This window comes from Pristiophorus japonicus, chromosome 23, assembly GCF_044704955.1.
Source record: "Pristiophorus japonicus isolate sPriJap1 chromosome 23, sPriJap1.hap1, whole genome shotgun sequence".
In the NCBI taxonomy this organism is placed as follows: Eukaryota; Metazoa; Chordata; class Chondrichthyes; family Pristiophoridae; genus Pristiophorus; species Pristiophorus japonicus.
Window position 1 is genome coordinate 29,934,825 of NC_091999.1, and position 24,821 is coordinate 29,959,645.

A 24,821-nucleotide genomic window follows, 5' to 3' on the forward strand; every position below is an offset into this window, starting at 1 on the left:
GGAGAGAGACAGATAGAGAGAGAACGACAGGTCGAGAGAGAGACAAAGATATCAACAAAAAAAGGTTGGAAATACTCAGCAGGTTAGAGACAGGAACTACCAGCGACAGGCAAAGAGAGGCAGATAGGCAGAAATATAGACAGACAGAGATGATGGGAAAGAGTGAGACAGTCAGACAGAGAGACTGAGAGAATCCCATTCGAACAGAACTGGACACCGTGAGAAAGTGACAGACACATTGAGAACCAGAGACAAACAGGGAAACAGGGAGAGACAGACAGTGAGATAGAGACAAAGGGAGACAGAAAGTTTGAGACTGAAAGGGAGGATCAGACTGAATGAGAAAAAGACTCAAACACATACATACACAGAGATGTATTTGCGTGCTCCATAAAGAGAGGGAGGTAAATAGTGATGGAATGACAGAGAAAAGGAGAGGGACAAAGAGAGAGACAAAGAGGGCGACAGATAGAGAGAAAGACAGATAGAGAGATAGACATAGAGACAAAAACAGAACATAATGGAAATATGTATCAGGTTAGAGACAGGGATTAACAGAGACAGGCAAAGACATGGACAGACAGAGATAATGGGACTGAGATAGGCAGTCAGACTGAGAGAATCCCATTGCAACAGAACGAGACACCGTGAGAAAGAGACAGATTGAGAGACAGGGACAAACAGAGAAACAGGGACAGAGAGAGTGTGTCAGAGAGAGGCAGACTGAGAGAGACAATGACTCAAACACATTCACAGCTCTCTAAAGAGAGAGAGTGGCAGAGACCGAGCAACACAGATGCATTTCACAATTTCATTTCATTGTCGGCTCAGAATGTCACATCGTTGCAGAAAATTGGAAATTCAGCAGATGAAAATCGAGTATCATTCGGCAGGATGGGAAAAATCTCTGTTTAATTAAGGAATCACCAGGAGTGGGGTTTGAACCCACACAAGTATATAACCCATTACATCTTAAATGCAACGCCTTTACCACTCGGCCATCCTGGTCCTGATCCTGTCAATGGTTGGACTCTGCCTCTGTGAGAATCTGGGCTTCAGCTCCACCCCCACAGACACACAGAGACATTGGATTTCAGGAAGCATTTACGAACATTTTTCGTAATATTGACACGGGCGCAACTCTCCTATTATTTTTCGACTAAGGCTCTGGGAAGTTTCACATCCACCCGAGGGTGAAAATGGAGCTTCAAATTAAAATTTCAGCCGATGGTCAACAGCTTCAACAATGCAAAATTCCCCAAATACTGCATTTGAGTGTCATCCAAGATGATGTGTTCAAGTCTCAGGAGTGGGACTTACACACACAACCTCCTGATTCAGTCGAGAATGGAGCCACTGAACCAAAACCGATACCAAAGATCACAACCGTATTATTTTCCCCAAGTGTTTTAAAAGTTCCGGGACGTACCAAATTCATGGTGATGATTTCCACAGACAGTTGCACATACACAGAGACATACATACAAATAGACATACACAGACACGCGCACACACAATAAAAAAATATACATGCATCAACATAGAAACATAGAAACATAGAAATTAGTTGCAGGAATATGCCATTCGGCCCTTCGAGCCTGCACCACCATTCAATAAGATCATGGCTCATCATTCAACCTCAGTACCCCTTTCCTGCTTTCCCTCCATACCACTTGATCTCTTTATCCATGAGGGCCATATCTAACTCCCTTTTGAATATATCTATGAACTGGCCTCAACGACTTTCTGCGGTAGAAAATTTCACAGGTAAACCACTCTCTGAGTGAAGAAGTTTCTCCTCATCTCGGTCATAAATGGCTTATACCTTTTTTTTAGACTGTAATCCTTGGTCTCAAACTCCCCAGCAATGAGAACATTCTTCCAGCCTCCAATCTCGTCAGAATTTTATATGTTTCTATGAGATCCCCTTTCATTCTTCTAAACTCCAGTGGATACCAGCCCAGTTGATCCAGTCTCTCCTCATATGTCAATCCTGCCATCCCGGGAATCATGCTGGTGAACCTTCGCTGTACTCCCTCAATAGCAAGGACGTCCTTCCTCAAATTCGGGGACCAAAACTGAACACAATATTCCAGGTGTGACCTCACCAAGGCCCTGTACAACTGCAGTAATATCTTCCTGCTCCTATGTTCAAATCCCCTAGCTATGAGGGCGAACATGCCATTTGTTTTCTTCACCGCCTGCTGCACCTACATGCCAACTTTCACTGACTGATGTACCATGATACTCAGATCCAGATATACACAGGTTGCCTTAGACAAATAGATGGATAGACAGGCAGTGTGACTGTCGCTACTTTGGCTGGCTTTTGCGTTTTTCTATCCGTATGTATCGTGAATACTGCAGATTAATGTAAGAAAGAAAACAGCGGCTGCATCGAAAGATGTGGGACGTTGCTCTATCTATCTCAGAATCAGTTTTGCAGTAACGTGGTTAAATTGTGAAACAGAATGAAATATGCTGAGAAACATAGTCGGCAGGATTCAAACCTGCACAGAGAAACCCCGATGGATTTTTTGTCTATTGTCTTACCCACTCGGCCACGACTACTAGCTCGCTGCATCATTCAATGTTACTCAGATAAAACTCAGACATCCATCTCTGTGCAGCAAACGGCCACAGAATCCGGAAAAAGTCTCCGTTTGCTAAAAATCTGGAAAAGGCAACTTCCTCTTCCAGTATTTGTACTGTTCTATATTGCTCTGGAACTTTTTAATATGAATCAACACCAAGTAACAAGTAAAATTCTGCATTTTGTAAATGCTGCCACCGCGTCGGGAAGTAGAACCACGGTCTCCGGCGGAACAGGCGGGGATACTCAGCACGATACTAACGAGCATGAGTTCTATCAGAGCAGGAAGCGAGCTGTGAATGGAACTGGACACGATGAGAAGACGACAGACACATTGAGAGACAGAGACAAACCGACAATCAGGGAGAGACTGACAGCGAGATAGAGAAAATGAGAGACAGAAAATGTGAGACTGAGAAGGAGAGGCAGACTGAGTGAGAAAAAGACTCAAACACACACATATACAGAGATGTGTGTGTGCGATCTATAAAGAGAGAGGGAAAGAGTGAGAGAAAGAGAGTAATAAAGACAGTGACAAGGAGAGAGAGAGCGACAGATAGAGAGTGTCAGAGATAGAAACACTAATGCTGGAAATACTCAGCAGGTTAGAGACAGGAACTAACAGAGGCAGGCAAATACATGGACAGACAGAAATGATGGAAAACAGAGAGCCAGTCTTACAAAGAGTCTGAGAGAATCCCATTGGAACAGAACTTGACACCGTGGGAAAGAGACAGAGACACAGGAACAGACAGAGTGAGTCAGACTGAGAATGAAAAACGCACAAACACAAACACACCTCTCTAAAGAAAGAGACAGCCAGAGACCGAGCGACACCGATACATTTCACAATTTCATTTCATTATCGGCTCAGAGTGTCACAGAGTTGCACATTCAACAGATAAAAATCGGGTATCACTGATGAGAATGGGAGGAAATCCGTGTTAAATTAAAGAAGTAGCAGGAGTCAGCTACGAGAACACGCGGGAAACATCCCATTTAATTTTAAGGCCAACGCCTCAACCACTAGGCCATCCTGGTCCTGTCAGAATATGGATTCTGTCTCTGTGGGAAACTGGGCTTCAACCCCACCCCCACAGACACACATACATGGAGGCTTTCAGTGAGCATTTACGAACATTTTTAGTAATATTGACACGGGGGAAACTCTCCTATTCTTTTTCGAGTAAGGCTCTGGGACCTTTCACACCCACCCGATCGTGCAGACTCAGCTTCAATTTAACATTTCATCCGAAAGTCAACAGCTTCAACATTGCAAAATTCCCCAAGTGCGGCACTTGAGTGTTAGCCAAGATGATATGCTCAAGTCTCAGGAGTGCGACTTGAACACACAAACTTCTGATTCAGTCGAGAATGCTGCCACTGAACCAAAGCCGATACAAACGTCCACAACCGTCTTATTTCCCCCAAGTCTTTTTTATAATTTCCAGGACATAACAAATTCATGGTGATGATTTCCACAGACAGTTGCACATACACAGAGACATATATACAGATCGACAGACACAGAGACACACCCACATACATAACCAAAAATTTACACGCACCAACGGACATGCACAGATGCCTTCAACATATAAAGGGATAGACAGGCTGACTCACTGTCGCAACTTTGACTGATTTTTGTGTTTTCCTATCCGTATGTATCGTAAATATTGCAGATTAATAAAAATGGAAAAAAATGTCAGTGTTGAAAGGTGTGGGACGTTATACCATCTATCTCAGGATCAGTTTGGCAAAGTTCTGGTTAAATTGGGAAATGAAATGAAAAAATGCCGAGAATCGTAGTGGACAGGATTCAAAACTACGCAGGGAAAACCCAATGGATTTTTAATCCATCGTCTTAACCACTCGGCCACTTCGAATGCGACTCTGTCTTCTTAAACGTTACTCAGAAAAAACGCAGTCATCCATCTCTGTGCAGCAGACGGCCAAAGAATCCTGTAAAAGTCTCCGTTTACTAAAAATCTGGAAGAGGCAATCTCCTCTCCGTGTATTTTTCCAGTTCTATATGGCTCTGGAACTTTTTAATATGAATCTCTACCAAGAAACAGAAGTAAAATTCTCCATTTTGAAATACCTGGCTTCCAGTCGGGGAATTGAAACCCGGTCTCCCGCGTGACAAGCGGGGATACTCACCACTATACTAACGAGGAACTGACAGGTAGCAGCTCTGTCAGAGCAGGAATCGAGCGGTGCACAGAACTGGACACCATGAGAGGTCGATAGACACATTGAGAGACAGAGACAAACCGACAACCAGGGAGAGACAGACCGCGAGATAGAGACAACAAGAGTCAGAAAGAGTAAGACTGAGAAGGAGAAGCAGACTTAGTGAGAAAAAGACTCAAATATATACATATACAGAGATGTGTGTGTGTGAGATCTATTAAGAGAGAGAGGGTAAGAATGAGATAAAGACAATGATAAAGACAGTGACATGGAGAGAGACAGATGGAGAGAGAGCGATAGAGACTAAAACAGAAAATGATGGAAATACTTTTCAGCTTACAGGCAGGGACTAACAGAGACAGGCAAAGACATGGACAGACCGAAATGATGGGAAAGAGAGAGCCAGTCAGACAAAGAGTCTGAGAGAATCCCATTGGAACAGACGTGGGCACCGTGAGAAAGAGACAGATTGAGAGACAGAGACAAACGGAGAAACAGGGACAGACAGAGTGAGTCAGACTGAGAGAGACAAAGACTCAAACATAAAAACACATACACAACTCTCTGAAGAGAGAGAGAGAGGTAGAGACCGAGCGACACAGATAAATTTCACAATTTCATTTCATTATCGGTTCAGAGTGTCACATTGTTACAGAAAATTGCTGATTCAACCGATGAAATTCCGGTCTCACTGATCAGAATGGGAGGAAATACGCGTTAAATTGAAGAGATACCAGGAGTGGGGTACGAACCCACGCGGGAAAAAACCCATTGAATTTTAAGGCCAACACCTTAACCACTCGGCTATCCTGTTTCTGTGAGAAGCAGCATTCTGTCTCTGTGAGAAACTGGGCTTCAACCCCAACCCCACATACAAACACATACACATCGGCTTTCAGTGAGCATTTACGAACATTTTTAGTAATATTGACACGGGGGCAACTCTCCTATTCTTTTTCGAGTAATGCACTGGGAACTTTCATATCCACCCGAGGGTGCAGACAGAGCTTCACTTTAATATTTCATCCGAAAGTGAAATCTTCAGCAATGAAAAATTCCCCAAGTGGTGCACTAGAGTGTTAGCCAAGATTATATGCTCAAGTCTCAGGAGTGCGAATTGAACACACAAACTCCAGATTCAGTCGAGAATGCTGCCACTGAACCAAAGCCGATACAAAAGATCACAACCGTATTATTTTCCTCAAGTCTTTTTTATAAGTTCCAGGACATGCCAAATTCATGGTTATGATTTGCAGAGACAGTAGCACATACAAAGATACATATATAGAGATAGACAGACACAGAGACACACACACACATAACTAAAAATTTGCACGCACCAACGGGCATGCACAGATGCCTTCGTCATCTCGAGGGATAGACAGGCTGAATCACTGTCGCAACTTTGACTGATTTTTCCATTTTCTTATCCGGAAGTATCGCGAATATTGCAGATCAATAAAAATGAGGAAAAAATGTCAGTGTTGAAAGGTGTGGGTCATTATTCCATCTATCTCAGGATCAGTTTGGCAGAGAACCGGTTAAATTGTGAAATGGAATGAAAAATGCTGAGAATCGTAGTCGGCAGAATTCGAACTTTCGCGGGATAACCCAATGGATTTCTAGTCCATCGACTTAAGCACTCGGCCACGACTACTGTGTCGCTGCCTTTTTAAACGTGACTCAGAAAAAACTCAGTCATCCACTCTGTGCAGCAGACGGCCAAAGACGCCTGAAAAATTCTCCGTTTGCTAAAAATCTGGACGAGGCAATCTCCTCCATCTGTATTTTTACAGTTCGATATTGCTCTGGAACTTTTTAATATGAATCTCTTCCAAGAAACAGAAGTAAAATTCTATATTTTGAAACAACTGCCTCCCCGTCGGGGAATTGAACCCCCGTCTCCCGCGTGACAGGCGGGATACTCACCACTATATTAACAAGGAACTGACGTGTACCAGTTCTGCCAGAGCATAATCGAGCCACTGTGAACAGAACTGGACACCATGAGAAGTCGAAGACACATTGAGAGGCAGAGACAAACCGACAAACAGGGAGAGACAGACAGCGAGATAGAGACAACGAGAGACAGAAAGTGTGAGACTGAGAAGGAGAGGCAGACTGAGTGAGAAAAAGACTCAAACATATACATATACAGAGATGTGTGTGTGTGATCTATTAAGAGAGAGAGAGGGAAAGAGTGAGAGAAAGACAATGATAAAGACAGTGACAAGGAGAGAGACAGATGGAGAGAGAGCGATAGAGACTAAAACAGAAAATGATGGAAATACTTCTCAGCTTACAGGCAGGGACTAACAGAGACAGGCAAAGACATGGACAGACCGAAATGATGGGAAAGAGAGAGCCAGTCAGACAAAGAGTCCGAGAGAATCCCATTGGAACAGACGTGGCAGCGTGAGAAAGAGACAGATTGAGAGACAGAGACAAACAGAGAAACTGGGACAGACAGAGTGAGTCAGACTGAGAGAGACAAAGACTCAAACATACAAACACATACACAACTCTCTGAAGAGAGAGAGAGAGGTAGAGACCGAGCGACGCAGATGCATTTCACAATTTCATTTCATTATCGGTTCAGAGTTTCACATTGTTACAGAAAATTGCTGATTCAACCGATGAAAATCCGGTCTCACTGATCAGAATGGGAGGTAATCCGTGTTAAATTTACGAGATACCAGAAGCTGGGTACGAAACTCCGCGGGAAAAAAACCATTAAAATTCAAGGTCAACGCCTCAACCACTCGGCTATCCTGGTCCTGTGCAAGTCTGCATTCTGTCTCTGTGAGAATCTGGGCTTCAACCCCAACCCCACATACAAACACATACACATCGGCTTTCAGTGAGCATTTACGAACATTTGTAGTGATATTAGAAATATAGAAACATAGAAAATAGGTGCAGGAGCAGGCCATTCAGCCCTTCTAGCCTGCACCGCCATTCAATGAGTTCATGGCTGAACATGAAACGTCAATAGCCCATTCCTGCTTTCTCGCCATAACCCTTGATCCCCCGAGTAGTAAGGACTTCATCTAACTCCCTTTTGAATATATTTAGTGAATTGGCCTCAACTACTTGCTGTGGTAGAGAATTCCACATGTTCACCACTCTCTGGGTGAAGAAGTTTCTCCTCATCTCGGTCCTAAATGGCTTACCCCTTATCCTCAGACTGTGACCCCTGGTTCTGGACTTCCCCAACATTGGGAACATTCTTTCTGCATCTAACCTGTCTAAACCCGTCAGAATTTTAAACGTTTCTATGAGGTCCCCTCTCATTCTTCTGAACTCCAGTGAATACAAGCCCAGTTGATCCAATCTTTCTTGATAGGTCAGTCCCGCCATCCCGGGAATCAGTCTGGTGAACCTTCGCTGCACTCCCTCATTAGCAAGAATGTCCTTCCTCAAGTTAGGAGACCAAAACTGTACACAATACTCCAGGTGTGGCCTCACCAAGGCCCTGTACAACTGTAGCAACACCTCCATGCCCCTGTATTCAAATCCCCTCGCTATGAAGGCCAACATGCCATTTGCTTTCTTAACCGCCTGCTGTAACTGCATGCTAACCCTCAATGACTGATGTACCATGACACCCAGGTCTCGTTGCACCTTTCCTTTTCCTAATCTGTCACCATTCAGATAATAGTCTGTCTCTCTGTTTTTACCACCAAAGTGGATAACCTCACATTTATCCACATTATACTTCATCTGCCATGCATTTGCCCACTCACCTAACCTATCCAAGTCACTCTGCAGCCTAATAGCATCCTCCTCGCAGCTCACACTGCCACCCAACTTAGTATCATCCGCAAATTTGGAGATACTGCATTTAATCCCCTCGTCTAAATCATTAATGTACAATGTAAACAGCTGGGGCCCCAGCACAGAACCTTGCGGCACTCCACTAGTCACTGCCTGCCATTCTGAAAAGTACCCGTTTACTCCTACTCTTTGCTTCCTGTCTGACAACCAGTTCTCAATCCACGTCAGCACACTACCCCCAATCCCATGTGCTTTAACTTTGCACATTAATCTCTTGTGTGGGACCTTGTCGAAAGCCTTCTGAAAGTCCAAATATACGACATCAACTGGTTCTCCTTTGTCCACTTTACTGGAAACATCCTCAAAAAATTCCAGAAGATTTGTCAAGCATGATTTCCCTTTCACAAATCCATGCTGACTTGGAACTATCATGTCACCATTTTCCAGATGCACTGCTATGACATCCTTAATAATTGATTCCATCATTTTACCCACTACTGAGGTCAGGCTGACCGGTCTATAATTCCCTGTTTTCTCTCTCCCTCCTTTTTTAAAAAGTGGGGTTACATTGGCTACCCTCCACTCCATAGGAACTGATCCAGAGTCAATAGAATGTTGGAAAATGACTGTCAATGCATCCGCTATTTCCAAGGCCACCTCCTTAAGTACTCTAGGATGCAGTCCATCAGGCCCTGGGGATTTATCGGCCTTCAATCCCATCAATTTCCCCAACACAATTTCCCGACTAATAAAGATTTCCCTCAGTTCCCCCTCCTTACTAGACCCTCTGACCCCTTTTATATCCGGAAGGTTGTTTGTATCCTCCTTAGTGAATACCGAACCAAAGTACTTGTTCAATTGGTCTGCCATTTCTTTGTTCCCCGTTATGACTTCCCCTGATTCTGACTGCAGGGGACCTACGTTTGTCTTCACCAACCTTTTTCTCTTTACATACCTATAGAAACTTTTGCAATCCGCCTTAATGTTCCCTGCAAGCTTCTTCTCGTACTCCATTTTCCCTGCCCTAATCAAACCCTTTGTCCTCCTCTGCTGAGTTCTAAATTTCTCCCAGTCCCCAGGTTCGCTGCTATTTCTGGCCAATTTGTATGCCACTTCCTTGGCTTTAATACTATCCCTGATTTTCCGAGATAGCCACGGTTGAGCCACCTTCCCTTTTTTATTTTTACACCAGACAGGAATGTACAATTGTTGTAATTCATCCATGCGGTCTCGAAATGTCTGCCATTGCCCATCCACAGTCAACCTCCTAAGTATCATTCGCCAATCTATCCTAGCCAATTCACGCCTCATACCTTCAAAGTTACCCTTCTTTAAGTTCTGGACCATGGTCTCTGAAATTACTGTTTCATTCTCCATCCTAATGCAGAATTCCACCATATTATGGTCACTCTTCCCCAAGGGGCCTCGCACAATGAGATTGCTAATTAATCCTCTCTCATTACACAACACCCAGTCTAAGATGTCCTCCCCCCTAGTTGGTTCCTCAACATATTGGTCTAGAAAAAAATCCCTTATGCACTCCAGGAAATCCTCCTCCACCGTATTGCTTCCAGTTTGGCTAGCCCAATCTATGTGCATATTAAAGTCACCCATTATAACTGCTACACCTTTATTGCATGCACCCCTAATTTCCTGTTTGATGCCCTCCCCAACATCCCTATTACTGTTTGGAGGTCTGTACACAACTCCTACTAACGTTTTTTGCCTTTTGGTGTTCTGCAGCTCTACCCATATAGATTCCACATCATCCAAGCTAATGTCTTTCCTAACTATTGCATTAATCTCCTCTTTAACCAGCAATGCTACCCCACCTCCTTTTCCTTTTATTCTATCCTTCCTGAATGTTGAATACCCCTGAATGTTGAGTTCCCAGTCCTGATCATCCTGGAGCCACGTCTCCGTAATCCCAATCACATCATATTTGTTAACATCTATTTGCACAATTAATTCATCCACCTTATTGCGGATACTCCTTGCATTAAGACACAAAGCCTTCAGGCTTGTTTTATTAACACCCTTTGTCCTTTTAGAATTTTGCTGTACATTGGCCCTTTTTGTTCTTTGCCTTGGGTTTCTCTGCCCTCCACTTTTCCTCATCTCCTTTCTGTCTTTTGATTTTGTCTCCTTTTTGTTTCCCTCTGTCTCCCTGCATTGGTTCCCATCCCCCTGCCATATTAGTTTAAATCCTCCCCAACAGCACTAGAAAACACTCCCCCTAGGACATTGGTTCCGGTCCTGCCCAGGTGCAGACCGTCCGGTTTGTACTGGTCCCACCTCCCCCAGAACCGGTCCCAATGCCCCAGGAATTTGAATCCCTCCCTGCTGCACCACTGCTCAAGCCACGTATTCATCTGCGCTATCCTGCGATTCCTACTCTGACTATCACGTGGCACTGGTAGCAATTCCGAGATTACTACTTTTGAGGTCCTACTTTTTAATTTAGCTCCTAGCTCCTTAAATTCGTTTCGTAGGACCTCATCCCTTTTTTTACCTATGTCGTTGGTACCAATGTGCACCACGACAACTGGCTGTTCTCCCTCCCATTTCAGAATGTCCTGCACCCGCTCCGAGACATCCTTGACCCTTGCACCAGGGAGGCAACATACCATCCTGGAGTCTCGGTTGCGGCCGCAGAAACGCCTATCTATTCCCCTCACAATTGAATCCCCTATCACTATCGCTCTCCCACTCTTTTTCTTGCCCTCCTGTGCAGCAGAGCCAGCCACGGTGCCATGAACTTGGCTGCTGCTGCCCTCCCCTGATGAGTCATTCCCCTCATCAGTACCCAAAGCGGTGTATCTGTTTTGCAGGGGGATGACCACAGGGGACCCCTGCACTACCTTCCTTGCACTACTATTCCTGCTGGTCTTCCATTCCCTATCTGGCTGTGGACCCTTTCCCTGCGGTAAGACCAACTCACTACACGTGATACTCACGTCATTCTCAGCATCGTGGATGCTCCAGAGTAAATCCACCCTCAGCTCCAATTCCGTAACGCGGCCCGTCAGGAGCTGGAGGTGGACACACTTCCCGCACACGGAGTCGTCAGGGACACCGGAAGTGTCCCTGAGTTCCCACATGGTACAGGAGGAGCATAACACCCGACCGAGCTCTCCTGCCATGTCTTAACCCTTAGATACACTTAAACTGGTAATAACAATGTTAAAAGTTACTGACCAATATAAGAAGAAAAAGAAAAACTACTCACCAATCACCAGCCAATCACTTACCCCCTAGGCTGTGACGTCACCTTTGTATCTTTGCCTTCTCCCTGTAGCTGCACCGGTACGCCTCTCGCCGACCCCGGACTCGCGCTGCTCCGAGCTCCCGCCTCCTCGACTGACTGCTCGAACTGCTCGACTCCCGCTGGCCTTTATAGGCCTCTCGCCGACCCCGGACTCGCGCTGCTCCGAGCTCCCGCCTCCTCGACTCACTGCTCGAACTGCTCGACTCCCGCTGGCCTTTATAGGCCTCTCGCCGACCCCGGACTCGCGCTGCTCCGAGCTCCCGCCTCCTCGACTGAATGCTCCACGACGGGGGCAACTCACCTATTCTTTTTCGAGTAATGCACTGGGAACTTTCATATCCACCCGAGGGCGCAGACGGAGCTTCAATTTAACACTTCATCCGAAAGTCAACAGCTTCAACATTGTAAAATTCCCCAAGTGCTGCACTTGAGTGTTAGCCAAGATGATAATGCTCAAGTCTCAGGAGTGCGACTTGAACACAGAAACTCCTGATTCAGTCGAGAATGCTGCCACTGAAACAAAGCCGATACAAAATTTCACAACCTTATTATTTCCCCCAAGTCTGTTTTATAAGTTCCAGGACATACCAAATTCATGGTGATGATTCCACAGACAGTTGCACAAACACAGAGACATATATAGAGATAGACAGACACAGAGACACACACACACATAACCAAAAATTTGCACGCACCAACGGGCATGCACAGATGCCTTCGTCATCTCGAGGGATAGATGGGCTGAATCACTGTCGCAACTTTGACTGATGTTTGCGATTTTTGAAACGGATGTATCGTGAATATTGCAGATGAATAAAAATGAGAAAAAAATTTCAGTGTTGAAAGGTGTGGGACGTTATTCCATCTATCTCAGGATCAGTTTGGCAGAGAACCGTTAAATTGTGCAATGGAATGAAAAATGCTGAGAATCGTAGTCGGCAGGATTCGAACCTGGGCGGGATAACCCAATGGCTTTTTATTCCATCGCCTTAACCACTCCGCCACGACTACTGTGTCGCTGCCATTTTAAACGTTACTCAGAAAAAACTCAGTCATCCATCTCTGTGCAGCAGACGGCCAAAGACTTCTGAAAAATTCTCCGTTTGCTAAAAATCTGGACGAGGCAATCTCCTGTACCTGTATTTTTACAGTTCGATATTGCTCTGGAACTTTTTAATATGAATCTCTTCCAAGAAACAGAAGTAAAATTCTACATTTTGAAACAACTGCCTCTTCGTCGGGGAATTGAACCCCGGTCTCCCGCGTGACAGGCGGGGATACTCACCACTATACTAACGAGGAACTGACGTGTACCAATCCTGTCAGAGCAGGAATCGAGTCACTGTTAACAGAACTGGACACCATGAGAAGTCGACAGACACATTGAGAGACAGAGACAAACCGACAAACAGGGAGAGTCAGACAGCGAGATAGAGACAACGAGAGACAGAAAGTGTGAGACTGAGAAGGAGAGGCAGACTGAGTGAGAAAAAGACTCAAACATTTCCATATACAGAGATGTGTGTGTGTGATCTATTATGAGAGAGAGAGGGAAAGAGTGATAGAAAGACAATGATAAAGACAGTTACAAGGAAAGAGACAGATAGAGAGAGAGCGATAGAGACTAAAAGAGAAAATGATGGACATACTTCTCAGCTTACAGGCAGGGACTCACAGAGACAGGCAAAGACATGGACAGACCGAAATGATGGGAAAGAGAGAGCCAGTCAGACAAAGAGTCTGAGAGAATCCCATTGGAACAGACGTGGCACCCTGAGAAAGAGACAGATTGAGAGACAGAGACAAACAGAGAAACAGGGACAGACAGAGTAGTCAGACTGAGAGAGACAAAGTCTCAAACACACAAACACATACACAACTCACTGAAGAGAGAGAGAGAGAGTTAGAGACCGAGCGACGCAGATGCATTTCACAATTTCATTTCATTATCGATTCAGAGTGTCACATTGTTACAGAAAATTGCTGATTCAACCGATGAACATCCGGTCTCACTGATCAGAATGGGAGGAAATCCGTGTTAAATTAAAGAGATACCAGGAGTGGTGTGCGAACTCACGCGGGAAAAATCCATTAAAATTCAAGGCCAACGCCTCAACCACTCGGCTATCCTGGTCCTGTGAGAGCCTGCATTCCGTCTCTGTGAGAATGTGGGCTTCAACCCCAACCCCACATACAAACACATGCACATCGGCTTTCAGTGAGCATTTACGAACATTTTTAGTGATATTGAGACGGGTGCAACTCTCCTATTCTTTTTCGAGTAATGCACTGGGAACTTTCATATCCACCCGAGGGTGCAGACGGAGCTTCAATTTAACATTTCATCCGAAAGTCAACAGCTTCATCATTGCAAAATTCCCCAAGTGCTGCACTTGAGTGTTAGCCAAGATAATAATGCTCAAGTCTCAGAAGTGCGACTTGAACACACAAACACCCGATTCAGTCGAGAACGCTGCCACTGAAACAAAGCCGATACAAAATTCACAACATTATTATTTCCCCCAAGTCTGTTTTATAATTTCCAGGACATACCAAATTCATGGTGATGATTCCACAGACAGTTGCACATACACAGAGACATATATAGAGATAGATAGACACAGAGACACACACACATAACCAAAAATGTGCACGCACCAACGGGCATGCACAGATGCCTTCGTCATCTCGAGGGATAGACAGGCTGAATCACTGTCGCAACTTTGACTGATGTTTGCGATTTTTGAAACGGATGTATCGTGAATATTGCAGATTAATAAAAATGATAAAAAAATTTCAGTGTTGAAAGGTGTGGGACGTTATTCCATCTATCTCAGGATCAGTTTGGCAGAGAACCGGTTAAATTGTGAAATGGAATGAAAAATGCTGAGAATCGTAGTCGGCAGGATTCGAACCTGCGCGGGATAACCCAATGGATTTCTAGTCCATCGCCTTAACCACTCGGCCACGACTACTGGGTCGCTGCCATTTTCAACGTTACTCAGAAAAAACTCAGTCATCCATCTCTGTGCAGCAGACGGCCAAAGACTCCTGAAAAATTCTCCGTTTGCTAAAAATCTGGACGAGGCAATCTCCTCTACCTGTATTTTTACAGTTCGATATTGCTCTGGAACTTTTTCATATGAATCTCTTCCAAGAAACAGAAGTAAAATTCTACGATTTGAAACAACTGCCTCTTCTTCGGGGAATTGAACCCCGGTCTCCCACGTGACAGGCAGGGATACTCACCACTATACTAACGAGGAACTGATCTGTACAAATTCTGTCAAAGCAGTAATCGAGCCACTGTGAACAGAACTGGACACAATGAGAAGTCGACAGACACATTGAGAGACAGAGACAAACCAACAAACAGGGAGAGACAGACAGCGAGATAGAGACAACGAGAGACAGAAAGTGTGAGACTGAGAAGGAGAGGCAGACTGAGTGAGAAAAAGACTCAAACATTTCCATATACAGAGATGTGTGTGTGTGATCTATTATGAGAGAGAGAGGGAAAGAGTGATAGAAAGACAGTTACAAGGAGAGAGACAGATGGAGAGAGAGCGATAGAGACTAAAACAGAAAAGGATGGAAATACTTCTCAGCTTACAGGCAGGGACTCACAGAGACAGGCAAAGACATGGACAGACCGAAATGATGGGAAAGAGAGAGCCAGTCAGACAAAGAGTCTGAGAGAATCCCATTGGAACCGACGTGGCACCGTGAGAAAGAGACAGATTGAGAGACAGAGACAAACAGAGAAACAGGGACAGACAGAGTAGTCAGACTGAGAGAGACAAAGACTCAAACATACAAACACATACACAACTCACTGAAGAGAGAGAGAGAGAGTTAGAGACCGAGCGACGCAGATGCATTTCACAATTTCATTTCATTATCGATTCAGAGTGTCACATTGTTACAGAAAATTGCTGATTCAACCGATGAAAATCCGGTCTCACTGATCAGAATGGGAGGAAATCCGTGTTAAATTAAAGAGATACCAGGAGTGGTGTGCGAACCCATGCGGGTAAAAATCATTAAAATTCAAGGCCAACGCCTCAACCACTCGGCGATCCTCGTCCTGTGAGAGCCTGCATTCCGTCTCTGTGAGAATGTGGGCTTCAACCCCAACCCCACATGCAAACACAAACACATCGGCTTTCAGTGAGCATTTACGAACATTTTTAGTGATATTGAGACGGGGGCAACTCTCCTAATCTTTTTCGAGTAATGCACTGGGAACTTTCATATCCACCCGAGGGTGCAGACCGAGCTTCAATTTAACATTTCATCCGAAAGTCAACAGCTTCAACATTGCAAAATTCCCCAAGTGCTGCACTTGAGTGTTAGCCAAGATGATAATGCTCAAGTCTCAGAAGTGCGACTTGAACACACAAACTCCCGATTCAGTCGAGAATGCTGCCACTGAAACAAAGCCGATACAAAATTCACAACCTTATTATTTCCCCCAAGTCTGTTTTATAAGTTCCAGGACATACCAAATTCATGGTGATGATTCCACAGACGGTTGCACAGACGCAGAGACAGAAATAGAGATAGTCAGACACAGAGACACACACACATAACCAAAAATGTGCACGCACCAACGGGCATGCACAGATGCCTTCGTCATCTCGAGGGATAGACAGGCTGAATCACTGTCGAAACTTTGACTGATGTTTGCGATTTTTGAAACGGATGTATCGTGAATATTGCAGATTAATAAAAATGAGAAAAAAATTTCAGTGTTGAAAGGTGTGGGACGTTATTCCATCTATCTCAGGATCAGTTTGGCAGAGAACCGGTTAAATTGTGAAATGGAATGAAAAATGCTGAGAATCGTAGTCGGCAGGATTCAAACCTGCGCGGGATAACCCAATGGATTTCTAGTCCATCGCCTTAACCACTCGGCCACGACTACTGTGTCGCTGCCATTTCAAACGTCAATCAGAAAAAACTCAGTCATCCATCTCTGTGCAGCAGACGGCCAAAGACGCCTGAAAAATTCTCCGTTTGCTAAAAATCTGAACGAGGCAATGTCCTCTATCTGAATTTTTACAGTTCGATATTGCTCTGGAACTTTTTAATATGAATCTCTTACAAGAAACAGAAGTAAAATTCTATATTTTGAAACAACTGCCTCCCCGTCGGGGAATTGAACCCCGGTCTCCCGCGTGACAGGCGGGATACTCACCACTATACTAACAAGGAACTGACTTGTACCAGTTCTGCCAGAGCATAATCGAGCCAGTGTGAACAGAACTGGACACCATGAGAAGTCGACAGACACATTGAGAGGCAGAGACAAACCAACAAACAGGGAGAGACAGACAGCGACATAGAGACAACGAGAGACAGAAAGTGTGAGACTGAGAAGGAGAGGCAGACTGAGTGAGAAAAAGACTCAAACATATACATATACAGAGATGTGTGTGTGTGTGTGATCTATTAAGAGAGAGAGAGGGAAAGAGTGATAGAAAGACAATGATAAAGACAGTTACAAGGAAAGAGACAGATGGAGAGAGAGCGATAGAGACTGAAACAGAAAATGATGGAAATACTTCTCAGCTTACAGGCAGGGACTAACAGACACAGGCAAAGACATGGACAGACCGAAATTATGGGAAATAGAGAGCCAGTCAGACAAAGAATCTGAGAGAATCCCATTGGAACAGACGTGGCACCGTGAGAAAGAGACAGATTGAGAGACAGAGACAAACAGAGAAACAGGGACTGGCAGAGTGAGTCAGACTGAGAGAGACAAAGACTCAAACACACAAACACATACACAACTCTCTGAAGAGAGAGAGAGGGAGAGACCGAGCGACGCAGATACATTTCACAATTTCATTTCATTATCGGTTCAGAGTGTCACATTGTTACAGAAAATTGCTGATTCAACCGATGAAAATCCGGTCTCATTGATCAGAATGGGAGGAAATCCGTGTTAAATTAAAGAGATACCAGGAGTGGTGTGCGAACCCACGCGGGAAAAATCCATTAAAATTCAAGGCCAACGCCTCAACTACTCGGCTATCCTCGTCCTGTGAGAGCCTGCATTCTGTCTCTGTGAGAATCTGGGCTTCAACCCCAACCCCACATACAAACACATACACATCGGCTTTCAGTGAGCATTAACGAACATTTTTAGTGATATTGAGACGGGGGCAACTCTCCTATTCTTTTTCGAGTAATGCACTGGGAACTTTCATATCCACCCGAAGGTGCAGACGGAGATTCAATTTAACATTTCATCCGAAAGTCAACAGCTTCAACATTGCGAAATTCCCCAAGTGCTGCACTTGAGTGTTAGCCAGGATGATAATGCTCAAGTCTCAGAAGTGCGACTTGAAAACACAAACTCCCGATTCAGTCGAGAGTGCTGCCACTGAACCAAAGCCGATACAAAAGTTCACAACCTTATTATTTCCCCCAAGTCTTTTTTATAAGTTCCAGGACATACCAAATTCATGGTGATGATTTCCACAGACAGTTGCACATACACAGAGACATATATAGAGATAGACAGACACAGAGACACGCACACACATAACCAAAAATGTGCACGCACCAACGGGCATGCACAGATGCCTTCGTCATCTCGAGGGATAGACAGGCTGAATCACTGTCGCAACTTTGACTGATGTTTGCGATTTTTGAAACGGATGTATCGTGAATATTGCAGATTATTAAAAATGAGAAAAAAAATGTCAGTGTTGAAAGGTGTGGGACGTTATTCCTTCTATCTCACGATCAGTTTGGCAGAGAACCGGTTAAATTGTGAAATGGAATGAAAAAAGCTGAGAATCGTAGTCGGCAGGATTCGAACATGCGCGGGATAACCCAATGGATTTCTAGTCCATCGACTTAAGCACTCGGCCACGACTACTGTGTCGCTGCCTTTTTAAACGTGACTCAGAAAAAACTCAGTCATCCACTCTGTGCAGCAGACGGCCAAAGACGCCTGAAAAATTCTCCGTTTGCTAAAAATCTGGACGAGGCAATCTCCTCCATCTGTATTTTTACAGTTCGATATTGCTCTGGAACTTTTTAATATGAATCTCTTCCAAGAAACAGAAGTAAAATTCTATATTTTGAAACAACTGCCTCCCCGTCGGGGAATTGAACCCCCGTCTCCCGCGTGACAGGCGGGATACTCACCACTATATTAACAAGGAACTGACGTGTACCAGTTCTGCCAGAGCATAATCGAGCCACTGTGAACAGAACTGGACACCATGAGAAGTCGAAGACACATTGAGAGGCAGAGACAAACCAACAAACAGGGAGAGACAGACAGCGACATAGAGACAACGAGAGACAGAAAGTGTGAGACTGAGAAGGAGAGGCAGACTGAGTGAGAAAAAGACTCAAACATATACATATACAGAGATGTGTGTGTGTGTGATCTATTAAGAGAGAGAGAGGGAAAGAGTGATAGAAAGACAATGATAAAGACAGATACAAGGAAAGAGACAGATGGAGAGAGAGCGATAGAGACTGAAACAGAAAATGATGCAAATACTTCTCAGCTTACAGGCAGGGACTAACAGAGACAGGCAAAGACATGGACAGACCGAAATGATGGGAAAGAGAGAGCCAGTCAGACAAAGAATCTGAGAGAATCCCATTGGAACAGACGTGGCACCGTGAGAAAGAGACACATTGAGAGACAGAGACAAACAGAGAAACAGGGACAGACAGAGTAGTCAGACTGAGAGAGACAAAGACTCAAACACACAAACACATGCACAACTCTCTGAAGAGAGAAAGAGGGAGAGACCGAGCGATGCAGATACATTTCTCAATTTCATTTCATTATCGGTTCAGAGTGTCACATTGTTACAGAAAATTGCTGATTCAACCGATGAAAATCCCGTCTCACTAATCAGAATGGTAGGAAATCCGTGTTAAATTAAAGAGATACCAGGAGTGGTGTGCGAACCCACGCGGGAAAAATCCATTAAAATTCAAGGCCAACGCCTCAACCACTCGGCGATCCTCGTCCTGTGAGAGCCTGCATTCCGTCTCTGTGAGAATCTGGGCTTCAACCCCGATCCGACATACAAACACATACACATCGGCTTTCAGTGAGCATTTAGGAACATTTTTAGGAATATTGAGACGGGGGCAACTCTCCTATTATTTTTCGAGTAATGCACTGGGAACTTTCATCTCCACCCGAGGGTGCAGACGGAGATTCAATTTAACACTTCATCCGAAAGTCAACAGCTTCAACATTGCAAAATTGCCCAAGTGCTGCACTTGAGTGTTTGCCAGGATGATAATGCTCAAGTCTCAGAAGTGCGACTTGAACACACAAACTCCCGATTCAGTCGAGCATGCTGCCACTGAACCAAAGCCGATACAAAAGTTCACAACCTTATTATTTCCCCCAAATCTTTTTTATAAGTTCCAGGACATACCAAATTCATGGTGATGATTTCCACAGACAGTTGCACATACACAGAGACATATATAGAGATAGACAGACACAAAGACACGCACACACATAACCAAAAATGTGCACGCACCAACGGGCATGCACAGATGCCTTCGTCATCTCGAGGGATAGACAAGCTGAATCACCGTCGCAACTTTGACTGATGTTTGCGATATTTGAAACGGATGTATCGTGAATATTGCAGATTAATAAGAATGAGAAAAAAATTTCAGTGTTGAAAGGTGTGGGACGTTATTCCATCGATCTCAGGATCAGTTTGGCAGAGAACCGGTTAAATTGTGAAATGGAATGAAAAATGCTGTGAATGGTAGTCGGCAGGATTCGAACATTTGCGGGATAACCCAATGGATTTCTAGTCCATCGCCTTAACCACTCGGCCACGAGTATGTGTCGCTGCCTTTTCAAACGTTACTCAGAAAAAACTCAGTCATCAATCTCTGTGTAGCAGACGGCCAAAATCGCCTGAAAAATTCTCCGTTTGCTAAAAATCTGGACGAGGCAATCTCATCTATCTGTATTTTTACAGTTCGATATTGCTCTGGAACTTTTTAATATGAATCTCTTCCAAGAAACAGAAGTAAAATTCTACATTTTGAAACAACTGCCTCCCCGTCGGGGAATTGAACCCCGGTCTCCCGCGTGACAGGCGGGGATACTTCCCACTATACTAACGAGGAACTGACGTGCACCAGTTCTGCCAGAGCAGTAATCGAGGCACTGTGAACAGAACTGGACACCATGAGAAGTCGACAGACACATTGAGAGACAGAGACAAGCCGACAAACAGGGAGAGACAGACAGCGAGATAGAGACAACGAGAGACAGAAAGTGTGAGACTGAGAAGGAGAGGCAGACTGAGTGAGTAAAAGACTCAAACATATACATATACAGAGATGTGTGTGTGTTTGATCTATTAAGAGAGAGAGAGGGAAAGAGTGATAGAAAGACAAAGATAAAGACAGTTACAAGGAAAGAGACAGATGGAGAGAGAGCGATAGAGACTAAAACAGAAAATTATGGAAATACTTCTCAGCTAACAGGCAGGGACTAACAGAGACAGGCAAAGACATGGACAGACCGAAATGATGGGAAAGAGAGAGCCAGTCAGACAAAGAATCTGAGAGAATCCCATTGGAACAGACGTGGCACCGTGAGAAAGAGACAGATTGAGAGACAGAGACAAACAGAGAAACAGGGACAGCCAGAGTGAGTCAGACTGAGAGAGACAAAGACTCAAACATACAAACACATACACAACTCTCTGAAGAGAGAGAGAGGGAGAGACCGAGCGACGCAGATACATTTCACAATTTCATTTCATTATCGGTTCAGAGTGTCACATTGTTACAGAAAATTGCTGATTCAACCGGTGAAAATCCGGTCTCACTGATCAGAATGGGAGGAAATCCGTGTTAAATTAAAGAGATACCAGGAGTGGTGTGCGAACCCACGCGGGAAAAATCCATTAAAATTCAAGGCCAACGCCTCAACCACTCGGCGATCCTCATCCTGTGAGAGCCTGCATTCCGTCTCTGTGAGAATCTGGGCTTCAACCCCGACCCCACATACAAACACATGCACATCGGCTTTCAGTGAGCATTTAGGAACATTTTTAGGAATATTGAGACGGGGGCAACTCTCCTATTCTTTTTCGAGTAATGCACTGGGAACTTTCATCTCCACCCGAGGGTGCAGACGGAGATTCAATTTAACATTTCATCCGAAAGTCAACAGCTTCAACATTGCAAAATTCCCCAAGTGCTGCACTTGAGTGTTTGCCAGGATGATAATGCTCAAGTCTCAGAAGTGCGACTTGAACACACAAACTCCCAATTCAGTCGAGAGTGCTGCCACTGAACCAAAGCCGATACAAAAGTTCACAACCTTATTATTTCCCCCAAGTCTTTTTTATAAGTTCCAGGACATACCAAATTCATGATGATGATTTCCACAGACAGTTGCACATACACAGAGACATATATAGAGATAGACAGACACAAAGACACCCACACACATAACCAAAAATGTGCACGCACCAACGGGCATGCACAGATGCCTTCGTCATCTCGAAGGATAGACAGTCTGAATCACTGTCGCAACTTTGACTGATGTTTGCGATTTTTGAAACGGATGTATCGTGAATATTGCAGATTAATAAAAATGAGAAAAAAATGTCAGTGTTGAAATGTGTGGGACGTTATTCCATCTATCTCAGGATCAGTTTGGCAGAGAACCGGTTACATTGTGAAATAGAATGAAAAATGCTGAGAATCGTAGTCGGCAGGATTCGAACATTAGCGGGATAACCCAATGGATTCCTAGTCCATCGCCTTAACCACTCGGCCACGACTACTGTGTCGCTGCCTTTTTAAACGTGACTCAGAAAAAACTCAGTCATCCATCTCTGTCCAGCAGACGGCCAAAGACGCCTGAAAAATTCTCCGTTTGCTAAAAATCTGGACCAGGCAATCTCCTCTATCTGTATTTTTACAGTTCGATATTGCTCTGGAACTTTTTAATATGAATCTCTTCCAAGAAACAGAAGTAAGATTCAACATTTTGAAACAACTTCCTCCCCGTCGGGGAATTGAACCCCGGTCTCCCGCGTGACAGGCGGGGATACTCACCACTATACTAACGAGGAACTGACGTGTACCAGTTCTGCCAGAGCAGTAATCGAGCCACTGTGAACAGAACTGGACACCATGAGAAGTCGACAGACACATTGAGAGACAGAGACAAACCGACAAACAGGGAGAGACAGACAGCGAGATAGAGACAACGAGAGACAGAAAGTGCGAGACTGAGAAGGAGAGGCAGACTGATTGAGAAAAAGACTCAAACATATACATATACAGAGATGTGTGTGTGTTTGATCTTTTAAGAGAGAGAGAGGGAAAGAGTGATAGAAAGACAATGATAAAGACAGTTACAAGGAAAGAGACAGATGGAGAGAGAGCGATAGAGACTGAATCAGAAAATGATGGAAATACTTCTCAGCTAACAGGCTGGGACTAACAGAGACAGGTGTTAGTGGGAATTAATATTAATCTGTTGTTTAAGTAGACCATTCATGCGTTCTATTAACCCTTTGTTTGCAGATAGTAAGGTATGTGAAACATCCAATAGATCCCATTGTCTAACACCCACTGTTGCACTGCTTGACCTGTGAAGTGCGACCCATTATCGGACTGTACTTCTGCTGGCTCTCCGTAGTATACGTTTAAATTCTCCAGTCGTTTAATCGTACTTTGTTGATTCGCTTTAGTCACTGGATAAGCTATCAAAAGTCCAGAATAGTTATCGACAGCAGTGACGAAATATTGGAACCTTTGTTGCAATGGAAAGGTCCTATATAATCAATTTACCATATTTGTGCTGGTTGAGTCCCTCTCTTTATATGGGCACCGGTTTGTCATTGTAGGGAAAATGCTTCATCTTTTGACAAATTTCACAGGTGTTTATGATCTGTTTAACACCGTCCGTAATCAAATGTAACCCCCTATTTCGTGCCCATTTTATCGTACCCTGAATGCACAAGCGTCCAGATTTGTGGTGGGTCCACTTGCCTATGCCATATTCTTCCTCTTCCGCCTCTTTGACAGCCCGTACCCGGGCTATATTATCAATGGTGTTATTATATTCAGAGGTCTTTGAAGTGTTTTTCATGTGAGCGTCCACATGATATACAGCTATTTTCATCTTCTGGGCTTTGAACGATATTTGTTCCCATAAGTGCTTTCCCCACAAGTCTTTGCCAGTTATTTGCCAGTTATGTTCATGGCAGTTTTGCATCCAGCTCGCCATGCCATTGGCTACTGCCCATGAGTCAGTATATATGTTTACTTGTTGCTGTTCCTCTTCTAACGTAAGGACTACAGCTGCTAGTTCTGCGAGCTGGCTGGAGCCTCCCACGCCCTCATCATACACATTTGTCTGGGTTTTTGTATTGAAGGCAGCGGCTCGCCATCACCGAAGGCCGTTTCGCCAGACCGCTGAGCCATCTGTGAACCAGGCATGGCTACGTTCTTCAGGTGTTAACTGTTCAAAAGACACGCCCCAGGAGACCGGTGACTCTTTGGTTAAACTGACAGACGACTGCGTAAGTTCACTCTCAGCTATATGTAGGCACTCATCCACATGATCATGTAGTCTGGTGATTCCTTCTATTCCTGTACTTGCTCTGTCTGCGAAATACAATTTCCAGCGCATTATGGAGCTTTCCTGCGCTCGCCTGACCTTGTGTGCCTCATTGGCCAGGTCGATTAACGCATACCACTCCGCACCTTCTTCAGACAGCCGCTCTGTTATAGTTGCTACATCTGGGACAGCGGTTGCCAGGGGAGGGGTAAATTTGTTCAGTTGTCGGTAGTCCACAGTCATTCTCCAACTTTTGTCGGGTTTCTGCACAGGCCAAACAGGATTATTGTAGGGGGACACTGCGTGTCCAATGATACCCGCCCCCAAGAGCTCTTGTATGGTGTCCGCATATGGTTCACACTTTCTGAAGACTTCCCACA

At 44.5% G+C, this 24,821-nt stretch overlaps 8 non-coding genes across 8 annotated transcripts; all 8 read right to left on the minus strand.

Moving 5' to 3' along the window:
* Window positions 1-924: 924 nt before the first annotated feature.
* Window positions 925-1,008, minus strand: trnal-uaa (transfer RNA leucine (anticodon UAA)). Its single transcript has one exon. It is a non-coding gene; the product is annotated as a tRNA-Leu (tRNA).
* A 4,509-nt stretch (window positions 1,009-5,517) lies between these two features.
* On the minus strand, window positions 5,518-5,600 carry trnal-uaa (transfer RNA leucine (anticodon UAA)). The gene has a single exon. It is a non-coding gene; the product is annotated as a tRNA-Leu (tRNA).
* A 7,461-nt stretch (window positions 5,601-13,061) lies between these two features.
* trnad-guc (transfer RNA aspartic acid (anticodon GUC)) lies at window positions 13,062-13,133 on the minus strand. The gene has a single exon. It is a non-coding gene; the product is annotated as a tRNA-Asp (tRNA).
* Window positions 13,134-14,725: 1,592 nt separating this feature from the next.
* Window positions 14,726-14,806, minus strand: trnas-aga (transfer RNA serine (anticodon AGA)). The gene has a single exon. It is a non-coding gene; the product is annotated as a tRNA-Ser (tRNA).
* A 1,871-nt stretch (window positions 14,807-16,677) lies between these two features.
* trnas-aga (transfer RNA serine (anticodon AGA)) lies at window positions 16,678-16,758 on the minus strand. Its single transcript has one exon. It is a non-coding gene; the product is annotated as a tRNA-Ser (tRNA).
* Window positions 16,759-20,906: 4,148 nt separating this feature from the next.
* On the minus strand, window positions 20,907-20,978 carry trnad-guc (transfer RNA aspartic acid (anticodon GUC)). Its single transcript has one exon. It is a non-coding gene; the product is annotated as a tRNA-Asp (tRNA).
* Window positions 20,979-22,573: 1,595 nt separating this feature from the next.
* On the minus strand, window positions 22,574-22,654 carry trnap-agg (transfer RNA proline (anticodon AGG)). The gene has a single exon. It is a non-coding gene; the product is annotated as a tRNA-Pro (tRNA).
* A 219-nt stretch (window positions 22,655-22,873) lies between these two features.
* Window positions 22,874-22,945, minus strand: trnad-guc (transfer RNA aspartic acid (anticodon GUC)). Its single transcript has one exon. It is a non-coding gene; the product is annotated as a tRNA-Asp (tRNA).
* Between the last annotated feature and the right edge of the window lie 1,876 nt (window positions 22,946-24,821).